A 13907-nucleotide genomic window follows, 5' to 3' on the forward strand; every position below is an offset into this window, starting at 1 on the left:
CATACTAGAGTACTTTGTCAGCATACATGGCCATGCTGCAAACATCCTGTCTTCAGCCATGATCTCCTGGCTGAAGTCTTGCTTGATCTGTACAAATTAGGGAACAAGATTGCATTTGAAATCATATTAAGGGTGGCCCAGAAAGAATGCTATAAACCAAATGGAAAAAAAAATATATAATACTCAAGTTGATAACAAAAACATAAATGATGGAGTGAATTATGCATGATCATTAGCTTCTGCAAAAATGTTCATTCTATAAACATTTTTCTCACAAGTTTGTGTGAATTTGCACAATGTGCTTCGTTTGGCATGGAAATCTTGACAGACTGAGAAGAAAGCTCCTAATCTTTGCATAGAAATTTATTCGAAAGTGACAAAAGTGCCAAAAATTGGTTCCAAACCACCTACCTACACTAAACAAATAGAACTCTACTATTAAAGGTGGTATATTATTACTACAGGCATTAAGTTTACTTGTGGTGCATAGACTATATTGTGCGTTAAAAACACCACAATCTGTTTTCTGTCTTCATCTTCATTTTCTATAGGGGTTCTAGGCCTTTTTTTCTACTGGAAGCTTACGTAGACCTTAATTCATCGAGCATCATTGACGGCAATGATGCTCAGTAAAGAATGAATTGCTCCATGCAGCAAAAGTAGCAGAACTTAACTTGCACTTTAGTATTGGATTTTAGGGGGTTCATTATGTTTACAGTAGATTTTGGTTGTACGGTTGGACCTACTACTCATCGACCGCCTAATGTTTATTTGCTTGATAAGAATATTTAACACTGAAATTCATGTAAAAAAACTTGACCTACGTGATCGAGAAAATCCAGAGCTAGGCTATCAAATGCCTTTGTTCCCTTTTCGATTCGAAGTTTCAGTGCAAAAATATCGCCGTCGAACTTGCGTGGCCTCGTTTCACCTCCCCGCGGTAACGCTCCTTATTGAGATCGACCGCTATTTTTGCATTGACAATGCACGCAAACCAAGTTGTATTGAACACCGTGTTGTAAGAAGCTTTTTAGAAACTTCCATAGACATTACATTACGATTCGGTGAAAATATTCATTCGAAATTTTGTCCTTGATTAAAACCATTAACTTTGTTAATGAACGGTGAATTTTCGCGTTTTCCCACACCATCCTCATCAACAGTCAAAGCCAATCCATTTTTATGTGCTTTGCGTGCAGTGAAGTGCGTACTAAGCGTTCAGTGCGCCAATTAATACACGGTCGGTTTATTACATACAAGAGGGTGGTCGATGTACGGGCTATCATACAGCCGACCATAAAGTTCTAAATTATAAGGTAGGAAGTGATCAAGACAGGTCATTGTGTAATTGAACTTAGCACTAGCACAGCAGTCTAAAATATAGGCCCTAGCCCTTGACTAGGCCCTAGCATTGCCTAGCTAGGCCCTAACCGTCACGTTATACCCTATGCCTAACAACTTGTTAGATTTCTATATCATCGAACTTGGACACTGCGCCTATAATTTTGCATGATGTGATACGGTGCCAGCTGTTACTGTAATTCAGATAGAACTACAACGAATAGGCTACTGTGTGTACTGACTACTGTGTCAACAATGGGAATATTCCGTACGCTGATTTAGATGATTAGTTTTTGTAAAAGAAATTCGTATTTTATGTGAAGTTTTGAAAATGTATGTAAGGATTGAATTATGCAAGTGTTTATTCAAGCACGAATTGGTTGAAAAACATAATGTACATACCGGTACAGACGACCTAACTTAACGTTAACGTTAACATTACAGTTTGTTACTTCAATGTTAGATCTAACGACAACGTTACATGCATGATGAAGGCGAGGCGTACATGTAGCCCAGCCCGGCCAAGAACCCAAAGCGTTAGCCGTGACTAGCTTCATATATCATGCAAATTACAGATCTAGATGGGCATGAAGCGATGTAACAATCAGTTAAATAAATAAAATACCTTGGAATGACTGGCAAAGTTCTTCTATAGCTAGACCCCATTTGCTGAGAATGTTCGTGACTCCATATAGCTGCATTGCAGTCATCGTCACCGCCGTCCATCATGATGAATAGCCGCGCTACAGTATAGCAGCAGACGTACATATATAAACGTGTGATGTACGTGTACGTGTTAGTGTGTGTGAGGCGCGGTGGCCGCGCCGCCCGGCGGCGATCGATGCGACGAAGGATGCATGCAGGCCCGCTGATTGGTTCATGACTATCACATGACTCTTGCCCATCAATTTCTAAACAACGATGTTTAATTGTTTGGACAATCATTCCGAATTGTTTTTAAACAACCGCTGTTTAAGGCATTCAAGCTCCAATTTTCTGTATTTAAACAACATTGTTTAGAATTTTAAACAACAATATTTTAAACAACGAAATTTTACACAGCGTTCTAACAGTGTACTTATTTCCATTCCTCTTTCCCCCTCAGGCTTGTCTATATCGCCCACCAGCTTTGCCTCATTCAGAGCACGATTGGAGACGGAAAGAAAATCAAGAGGTAGGACTTCCTCCCAGTAAAAGTAGGACACAGAACATGCCAGTGTCCGAAATCAAACTCTGACAGTTTGTCAGTTTAGCGATTACACAAGAATGGAAAAAAATGACGAAAAAGGAGAAAATACCTTCAAGGATCTTAACACTACTGAACGCGAAAACAAAGTTCTCTACGTTCTCACAAAATATAGAAGCACATACAGAGGTACTAACATAAATTTCAATATTTCTCTACATTTGTGGCTGGGATATTTTATGCTACACATCAGGAGGTACAGAGTTACTTTTTTTCGCGTTAGCAGTTTTTTAGACGAACAAAGAAACTGCAAATTTGCCACTACAGTACTTATGTCGGTAAGATCAGACAAAAAGAAAGGAAAAAAGTCACCAAATCACTCGACAAAAACAATGAAAGAAAGAAAGAAACAAACCTACCGTTTGATGTTATTGACTGTCATTAAGCAATGTTTTCAAAGTTAGCGATTAAACAGCGTGAAATAAGTGTTCTTGAATTCCACTTTTACTTTCAGAGAGATCAGTGCCCATTCAGGTCCCACTAATAGCTATTGACAGAACTGTATAATTTCTCTGTGATTATCCCATCATCGAAATAGCTTCGCTCCTCAGTATTACATGCCTTCGATGCGCTGCAAAATGGTGTCTCGTGAACTGTGACACTTACGATTCGTTTAGTGATTTTCTATCTCTCTCCCTCTCTTTCTCTCTTCTCCTCCTTTAGATTGCACCTGATGTTCTCTCTGGGCTGTGTGACGGTAATCACATGCTACACGAGCACATTCTGAACTACACCAGAGACTTTCTTCGACACCCACATCCCGCCAAATGGGCTGCTTTGGATTTAAACGCAGGCCACAGGTAGTTGAAATCACTCGCCTTCTCTGCGTACCACAAAATTTCTCATCCACCATTAGCTGCACCAGCAATTTGACTATAATACAGACGTATCAAACTTCCAAGATATAAAAGGAGCAAGATATCAATCATATCGCTTTGTTACTCACAATAGGCAAAGACACATAATAGGCAAAGATATAACAGTAACGTTAAGATGGACTGATACCATTCTTTTCGTTTGAAACTATTGCTATACTTTTGATATAATCATTATACAATAAGTCCAGTGTGTGATGAACATTAGGTGTACGGCACACACATAACAAATGAAAACAAAACAAAACAAATTTCGGTTTCCACGAAATGATAAACGGCCAATAAAATTTTGTGTTAATTGCGATCTCTATTTCATGATTTGATCGTCCTAAGTGTCACCGAAAGTCCTTCCTCATTTGCATTGCCCCTCTCTAATAATATTCAATTAACTATATCTGAATGTATTGTATCAATAGATCAATAGACTGAAGTTGTGAGACACACATCGGAAAACTCTGACCTGTAGTGGTTCGCCCTTATTCATTCAACCCTGCAATTTGTGCAATACGACTAAGTGACTGAATGCAATGAAATTCGATTAATGAATGAATTGGTTTTGAGCTTTTATTTTCTTTTCTTTTTTGCAGGAAGGAAATGGAGTCTGTCAACCAGGTTGACAAGGAGCTGGCTGAGACTCTGAAAACATTACTGCAAGAAGACGAGAATCTAGTAATAGTGAGTAGTATAATTATATTGACACAAATCCTTTTTGACATGCGTTTTGCATATTACATTGACAGCCATATGGTAGTGGCTATTTACATCTATAGTTATGTCTTTCTATGAAGGGACGTATAAAACAGTTTTGTTGTGAAATTCTTCTGAAATGTTTACTAAAATACAAAGTGGCTCATCTGCTTTAATTCGACACCTTACTTGCGTCACCATTGTCACGGATCACCGAGTTAGGGTCCTTTGAAGGCCAGGGTACAACACGTACTTTTTCCAAGTTTTGGTTCGTAAAGTACGAAACCAACCTTTCTGTAAGTGTTTTGTCTCATCGTTTGTTTGTTTTTCACACCAAGTGTTAATGTAATGCTAGCTTATTATTTTTAGGAACGCACTATATTTGTGTGTATGTGATGTTTGTGTGTATGTTCATGTCTGAGTGTATCTACCATATCCGTGGAGTCCAAAATTTATCTAACTTCATGTCGAATCCTCTAATGTCAACAGTTTATTCTAGGAGACCATGGCAAACCGTTCCACAAGGATCCTTCTAATCTTGGCAGCTACTATGAGACTCTCCTACCATTTCTTTCCGTCACCATGCCAACATGGATGCTGCAACAACGCCCAGACGTTTTTCGAAATCTAGCGAACAATCAAGACAAATACATGGTAAGATCACAGTGTGAACAGGCGCCAATTTCTGATACCTCAATGAGCTATTTAGGTTGTGAATTTTCTGTCATGGGTACGCGTATCTCATACATTCAATATTAATTGTTGCTTGGGTTTACCACAGATTATACTGAGAAAAAGAGGTTTGTAGCATAAAGTTGTTGTGATGAGAAGCTGAATTCACCTCAAGGAATCAAGAAGTACATTTATGATGCTAATCTTTCGTTAGATTTAAGAAAGAAGAACTGTGGGTGGTTTAACGAAGTGATGCAAGGAAGGAGATTAATTGATCAATACTATATCATTCTGGTGACACTTGAAATAATTATCCTCGTTAGTGAAAGAAGTATGGTTAAAGGATCAAGTGTTCTCTTCATCATTGTTACGGGTTGGATAACAATGGTGTGAATATTTGAATTAAATGAATCTAATTATATAATAATACATAATAGATTATTATTATCAATTCTTCTGAAGGGATGAGTTTCGAAGTTGTTTGTTTGCAAACATCCGATGCTTCCTTACATGTCATATCGAAAAATTTCTTCCAACTCATTGATTTAGTACTTGTCACACTCTAAAAACGCAAATGTTGAATCAACATTTAAAAGGGCCGAGGAGTGACAGCATTTTTGAAGTGTTGCATCCAACTTGTAAGATAACATTTTAAATGTTGAATCTAGCAGGAAAACCAACACTTTGAAAATGTTGTCACTCCTCGGCCCTTTTAAATGCTAATTCAACATTTGTGTTTTTAGAGTGCACTCATTTACCTAAGGTCCATGTTCAGATCATCAATAATATGTCTCAAAACTGGTGTAAGACATCCAGCCGTAAGACTAGATATTGCTGTCTGTGAGAAGAGTACATGATAATGCACATGAACAAAGGGGACAGTCTCCATTTTCGTTGCAATTCCTGGCTACAAGGACTGTTCTTGGCGATTGTCGGAGCCAGAAGAATGTTAACTCATGCTTACAATATTGATGAATTATGAATGAGAAAACACGTGCAATATTCTTGTTCAAAGTTTAAGCTAAAGTTCACCTGTTCTCAGGTTCATGCAGATCTCCATCTCAGCATTAAGTCTCTCATGCACTTTCCTTACATGGAAACTGTGGGCGGGGCGAGAGGAAAGAAAGCCGTGAATATATTCACAGAGGAGATACCACGGGAGAGGGGATGCGAGGATGCGGACATGCCAATGTGGAGCTGCGTATGTGGAGTTATGAAGGTTTGTTTGATAGATACTTTATTTTCTGCAAATCAATATACATAAACTGAATAATCGTGAACATGGGAAATATACAAAGTATATTTGAAACAGAGTCGTTTGACTTGTATAAACAATGATATAAAAGGAAATTAATGATATTACAGTATGCATGTCTATGCAGCTGGGATTACAATAACAATATCATATTTAGGAAATGATAATGCAGAGGGCCGCCATTATAAGCATTGCTTGAAAAGATGGCCGGCCTGAGGAAAAGGTAGGTAGGTAAATTGGTAAACAATACAAATTCTGCTGCGAGGATAGCAGGGGAAAATAAACTCTGATGTGTGAAGGTGGTGAATGTGCGTGCGAGTGCTTGAGAGTGCACAGGGGCAGATAGGCTGGGATTTGGAATGATAAAATTGGTTTGCTGGAAGAGGGAATGACTTACGATGTTGCTACTATCGGGAGACCAACATAAGTCATATAAATTATCCGGGCTTTATTCGTATTTGAAGTATACTGTGATAAAATATGCTTCTTTAAGTTTGCTTTGAATGAAAACAAGGAGGCACACTGTTTCAACTCTTCAGGAAGAGTGTTCCATGTATCCGGACCGTGATGTCTAATCGACTTTTGAGCAAGTAAAAGCTTTGGATTACTTAAATGAAAATCATGGGAACGACGGGTAGGGTATGAGTGAATATGATCATTAGTAACTAGGGCATTATGGAAAAATGGTAATAAATTTCGAATGTGTTTGTACATAAATATAGCAGTTAAGTATGAATGTATATCATGGGCCTTTAGAGTTTTTAGGCGATAAAATATGGGATCAGTGTGAGCCAAAAAATTTGAATGTGTGCATATACGAAGAGCCTTTTTCTGAAGAAGAAAAATTGTGTTCAATTTGGTTTTGCTACAGTTGCCCCATACAATATTACAGTACATTACATATGGTAGAAATAAGGTGTTGTATAACATCATTAAAGTTTGATCATTAATTAAGTATTTTATTCTCCTTAACACACCAGTTGCTTTAGATATTGCTGTTATAATATTCTGGACATGAGTATTCCAAGTTAGATAGTTATCTAGGGTCACTCCTAGGAACTTGGTTGAATGTTTCTCAGCAATGTTTATATCATCAATAGAAATACTTTGAGGAAGGGTGGGTTGGGATTGAAGCGTATGAAAATGTATAAAACATGTTTTATCAATATTCAATGAAAGCTTATTACTTCTAAACCATTTCGAAATATTAATTCCATGTTAAATGTATCAACCAATGTTACAATATCCTTGTGGGAATAAAAAACATTGGTGTCGTCTGCAAATAAAATGAAGTTTAAACGAGGAGAGGAATTAATGATATCATTAATATAAATCAAAAAAAGTAGGGGCCCGAGGATAGATCCCTGAGGGACACCACATGACACGTTCAAATGGAACGAATGACTGGATTTAAATGCAACATATTGTTTTCGATGACTTAGATAACTTCTAAACCATGACAAAGTAATCCCTCTCACGCCATAATTATGTAATTTTTCAAATAAAATGTCATGATCAATAGTGTCGAATGCTTTACTAAGATCCATAAAAACTCCAATTATGTGCTCCTTTTTAATAAACGCATCAATAATATTATCAACAGATTTGATTATAGCATAATCGGTAGAAAATCCTTTCCTAAAGCCAAACTGATTCACATTTAATATTTCATTTTCAATCATGAACGAGGAGAGACGCTTATAAACTAATTTTTCTAAAATTTTCGATATTGCAGGTAACAATGAGATGGGTCTATAATTTTTCACCAGTGATGGATCTTCTCTTTTATAAATGGGAATAACTTTGGCGATTTTAAAAGAGTCTGGAAACTCACCGTTAAGTAAGGATAAATTAGATATATGGGTGAGAGGGGCTGCTAAGGGGTAGATTATTTTTTTTTTTAAATTCACCCTTAAGTTGTCAGGCCCACAGGAATTACGACATTTCAGAGATCGAACAATATCAATAATTTCTGATTCATTTATTGGAGTAAAAAACAAGGAGTTTTGATTACTTTCAGGTAAGTAATCTTTGTAATTTTTGATATCATTTATGGGAATAGATGCAGCTAAAGAAGGACCAACATTAACAAAAAAATTGTTAAAAATATTTGCAATTTGATCAGGATTAGTAATAACTTAATCATTATGGGTAATGCTATCAGGACATTCCGTAGGTTTCTTTTTGAGTATTTCATTAACAATCCGCCAAAGAGCATTTTTATCATCCTTATTAGATTCGAGTTTATTTGAAATATATGATTTACGTGAAACTCGAATCAAAGAAGTTAATCTATTTCTATATGTTTTATACCTTTTTACGTTTTCAGGAGTAGGTTTCCTCAGAGATATTTTATAAAGACGGTTTCGAGTAAGAATGGAATGTATAAGACCTTGAGTAATCCACGGTTGCCGGGCTCTTTTCCTTCCATTTACTTTGGGAGTTCAAGGAATATGTTTATCATAATAATCTAATAGTTTTTGTAAAAAAAAATTCGTAGGAAGAATTAACATCTTGGAGTTCAAAGACGTCATTCCATTGTTCTTCGAATAAATCTTGATTCAATGAATCAATATTTTGTGGCGTTTCATTTCGATACATTTTCAAATATTGTTTGGGTTGGCGACGTATTGGAGTTATTACAGATTTATCATTAATCATAAAAATCGGTAAATGATCAGATATATCTGAATAAAGGATACCGTTCATACAGGTTTCAGTTATAACATTAGACAGTATATTATCTATTAAAGGCAGCCGATCGCCATCCCTAATGGTACGTAAACTCCGAACGACCGAAGTTTGTGTAATGCTACCACTGAGACAAGTTTTAGTGTATGTGTGTGCGTGTGTGTGTACGCATCATACACAAACATTGTCACCGCGAGCTGCGGTGATTGGAGGAGAGAGGCCAGAAGACGCTGCGGCGTGTGTGTGTGTGTGTGTGTGTGCGTGTGTGTGTACGCATCATACACAAATATTGTCACCGCGAGCTGCGGTGATTGGAGGAGAGAGGCCAGAAGACGCTGCGGCGTGTGTGTGTGTGTGTGTGTGTGTGTGCGTGTGTGTGTACGCGTCATACACAAATATTGTCACCGCGAGCTGCGGTGATTGGAGGAGAGAGGCCAGAAGACGTGTGGCTCTTTTGGCCTCTCTTCATGCGCATGCGCACTGAGAGTGTGCGTCCATTCGGAAGCTCTCGGGACAGCCATTTTGGGTTAGGAGATAAGCACAGGGAGCTCTCTTGTAGCCTACCGTATTTTCGCTGACCCATTGAGCCAGCGCTATTCTCATTCGGGGGTCACTACATTTGATACAGAATGGGGGAGGCAGCGTGTTGTGTTCGTCTCCGTGCCGCACAAACCACTCGCCACGACCGAGTGTCTTTAATGTTTTACTGTTGGTGGTATTATTTATTCTGGTAGGTTTATTGATGTGGGGATGCAGTGAGTTGGAAAGTAATATGTCACGGAAATGGGTGGGTTGTAATAAATCTATATTGTAATCTCCCATCAAAAAAAAATGGATTTTCTTTCTCCAAAAATTTCGTTAGCACATTGGTCGAAGTTGTCAATAAAAGATTGAACGTCATTTTGTGGAGGACGGTAAATAGTACCAACTATAATATTTTTCTCATTATCATTTAAGATTTCAATAAATAAACTTTCTGCTCCCTGAATACCCAAATCAGTTCGAATTTTAAATCTAATTTGATTATTAACGTACATGGCAACCCCACCTCCTATGCCATGCTTTCTGTCATTACGAATAAAATTATAATTTTCAATGCCAAATAGGTCCGGGGAATTGGTGTGCAACCATGTTTCGGTGACTCCTATAACGGAGAATGGAAAATCATTGAGGAAACTTAAAAATAGTTCAAACGTATCAAAATTTTTAGTTAAGCTTCTTGAATTAAGGTGAATTAAACTGAAATTAGCACAAATCTGATTTGCCTTATTGAAAAAAAAAACTGACTGTTGAATTCATTGATAGTGAAATACTGGCTTGTGTGGTTGACTAGCTGTTGGTCATCTATTCCAAAATCAAAATCCATTTACAATGAGTGACATTACGCAATAATGGCCTATCATGGTGTGACGGGAAGTGCAGTGCACATCGTATACACGGGATGTATACGATGAGGTGCATCGGTGCGTGACGTGCTGTAACTGACCATTAGGAGGAGTGACTGAAACAAAATTACTGACATGATCTGCAGGACTGCAGAGCATAGACACACAAAAACACAAGAAAGAAAAAAAAAGTATTGAAGAGTAATAATCGACCGTAACTATCTGCCTTACGCAAAGCAACATAGAATCAAAACGGCAATAAACCAGCTCTGAATTTATCGGTTCTAACATTAACTTTAGAAAATAAACGTAAACTTTATAACTGAACTGAGTACAATATCACGATTTCGGTAATGAGAGTGACATGAACAGCAAAGTTTCTCGTAAATTTTACCACTGAATACCGGCAAAACCCGCGGTTGGTAAAGAGAGAGGGAGAGAGAGAGAGAGGAAGAGAGAGAATCTTTAGAGATTTTAAGAGTAAAGTTTGAAACTTAAATCAAAATTGCAATGAGAAATCAATGTAAGTACACTATGGTCTAGCATCGACGTCAAGTCAATGAACCCATGGATCACCCCCCCCCCCCTCCACCCTCCGCAACAAGTCACCCAGTCAACCCGACGTACAACAACACATTATAACAATAAACAGAATTCTGCATTCGGGGCAACCTCATGCAGGCTACCGGTAATCATGGAAACCTCGGTGAGGCATGACAGAGGCATGCATAGAATACTTTGATCTAGTTTCAATAGTTAAAAAAAACAAGAACAACAACAACAAAACTTGATATTTTTGGTCATAAATGAAAACGTACATGTATATGTTATGTTAGTATATGTATATGTTAGTTCGCCCATTTAAATGTTATTCTCTATAGTGAGAAGGGAAAACAGAAAGTTGCAGAATTGTTTTGAATTTCGCATGTATTCACAACAGAACACGGTGACATAAATTGTAACCACGTGTATAGATTAAATGCAGGGATTATGTCATGACTTTATGAGTTCCCCATTGACCCATACTTTAACCTGTAGAAATGGCATACATGTATTTCTTCGGCTGTCAGCAATAATACTCCAAAATCTACGAACGGATGTGCTAAAATATTAAGGGTAGGTCCTTTGTGGTTAAAGAAATGGAAGATTACTGTTAACTTGGTGGTGATGATCTGATCATGATCCGGATTCAAGTTTGTTTGTTTGTTTGTTTGTTTGTTTGTTTGTTTGTTTGTTTGTTTTTGTTTTTGTAAAGCATGCACAGTGTTATGACCCTGGACTTGGCAGACGTTTGATTGCTCCTAGACTTTGATAAGAAGTCAGCAAGAATTAAAGAGCCACACCCTTCAAAGAAAATCTCTGTTGCGTTGCAATAACGTAGCAATATGGACAAAATTGCTAATTACCGACCAAAAAAGCATGATGGTTGAATATGATTTCGTACCGAAACCAATCACTTCAGCTACTACGCAGCTGCGGTTAAATCCAGTGATGTTATCGTTGGTGAAGACAGATTGCATAACATTATGTTTTCATTTGTTGATCAAAGTTGTCCTGTTCGCCCGATGAAAAAAAAAATGTGTTGAATAAAGTCGACCGCAACATTATTGGCGCTTCGAGCACTACGAGAACCTCATATTGTAGCCAGCCATAGCCAAAACAGAACAAAACCAGAAAAAAAAAAATAATATAACGCACGGCATTTATCATCAGTATGGTTCCGTGTTTGGTGCAGCATGGGCCCCGCTCTTGAGATACCTTGAAGGAACATATAGTCATGTATGTTTATCGCATATCGCACAGTAAATTTCAAAAGAGATAGACGGTGTAACAGGCTGAAAACGAATTTGTTTTCTTGGCTCTATATGAGATAGGCTTTATCCATGCCGGATAATTGGCACATTCAGGTTATTACCTTTACTTACATAGGATTACCAGAGGTTATTATTTAAGCTGTAGTTGCTGGAATAACTCGAACTTGTCAGTGAAATATTAAATCGAAAGGAAAGGAAAACGCTGTGGTTGTTTGTAAACCGCCTCACTATATTGTGTTGCCTAATTTTCACACGATATTAGCCTATATAGTGGTGGATTATATTGGCCTATTATTCTTGAGTAGACTTCTTGGATGGTAAACTATACGTTTGTTCCCTGAAGGCACTTGCTAAGTGTTTTCCATTGGTTTCTGTGCATGGGGGTTTCATTTCATTTCCCACAGGGAATATACGTAAAAGCACTGTGTCCTTGATGGTTTTGAGAACAATAAGTACGTTAAATGACGTATGAAATCAGGCAACCATTACCTCGCGGAAAAGAAAAGTTTGTCTCAAAAGTGATTATTTTGACTACACTCCGGTTGCAATTCAGCTATTTTAGGATGGCTATCATTTGTCCACTACGATATTCAATGAAATGACCGTCTGATGGTGCATGTCCACTTTGCTGAGATTTCCACAGATCTGCTACATTTCTTTCAACGCTTGTATACTTTAAAATGTTCGTTCAAAACTTGCAGCTCATATCCTTCTGAACGAATTTATACTATGATACGTATATTAGCTGATATCTATTTTGTATATTATATACTTTGCGTCTTATTGGTCAAACGCACGATGTAAACACGCACGGAAAGGAGATCCGCTCTCTCGATCCTCTATAGTCAAAATGATCTACGCCAAAAATGTTCCAATCTTTAGTTGTTTCGTGTTTATCTTTATGTTTCACAGAAATTGAAGAAAGAAGAATGGACTAAACGACACGTCGAAATGGCGCGGGCGGGAATTTCACATATAAATGCAAAGCACAGCAAGGTTAGTTTTAAATTCACTCAATTTTGCATGCATCAGAGAAGAAGAAGAATAAAAAGGATGGATTGTATGGTTATAGAATGTATGTATAGCGCACGTGCATATCAAGTTCCATTGTCATACTTGTCATCGTTGTCACAATGTGTCACAATGTTTGTACATGTACAATGTTTGTACATGTTTGTCACAATGCTTGTACATGCTAGAACTGACCAGCACAATTTTCATTATTGCTTATAGAGACATACATTTTCATACCCAGATTTCAACAACGGATGCTCGCTTGACTGGACAGTCCTCTCACCGGGTTTTTTTTTTTTTTTGAATATTATTTCATTCTCATCATTAATTTGCCATTTCCATGTCTGTCAGGAGAAACTAGAGCTTAATTCAAAGACGCCTTTCCGACCGAGTTCGTGCATCGATCTCAGTTTCAAGCGCCTCTTGCACGTGTTCGTCAACGAAAATGAGAACAAGCCACAGAACTCGACATCGAGGTGGATGTACCACATGACATTTCAGACAGTTGAGAAAGATACCATTTGGGACCTGGTAATTGACGACAATCTGGACATCAAACAGGTTTGTTCCTTTCGAACTGTGTGTATACTTTCGGCTAGAAAGCATGCATCGAAATGCATATACGCTCACACAAAACGTTAATTTAATTTCTTCTATTGACAAAGATAAGACTCATCTGTATTCATATCAGATTTCCTGTTGTGCACTCTGCGTATGGCAGTCACTTGTCTCATTACTTTATGCAATATTTTTACATGATTAAATGTAGTCAAATGGTGAAAATATTTAAAAGACCTTTAACTATTTTGACCAAGTCTTCACTAGGAAGCACGATGAGATTTGAAAGACAAAAATACACTTTCTCTGGCAAAGGATGAATCGAAAGGTACTTAAAAATTGCGACTGACAAAGATTTCGAAGAAATGG

The 13907-nt window shown here is 37.6% G+C and overlaps 1 pseudogene; it reads left to right on the forward strand.

Moving 5' to 3' along the window:
* Positions 1 to 13907, forward strand: part of LOC139715979 (uncharacterized) — a 47073-nt pseudogene that overhangs the window by 32664 nt on the left and 502 nt on the right.

The sequence above is a fragment of the Diadema antillarum genome, unplaced genomic scaffold (assembly GCF_040938485.1).
Source record: "Diadema antillarum isolate AM-2024a unplaced genomic scaffold, OU_Dant_1.0 scf00000059, whole genome shotgun sequence".
Classification (NCBI taxonomy): domain Eukaryota; kingdom Metazoa; phylum Echinodermata; class Echinoidea; order Diadematoida; family Diadematidae; genus Diadema; species Diadema antillarum.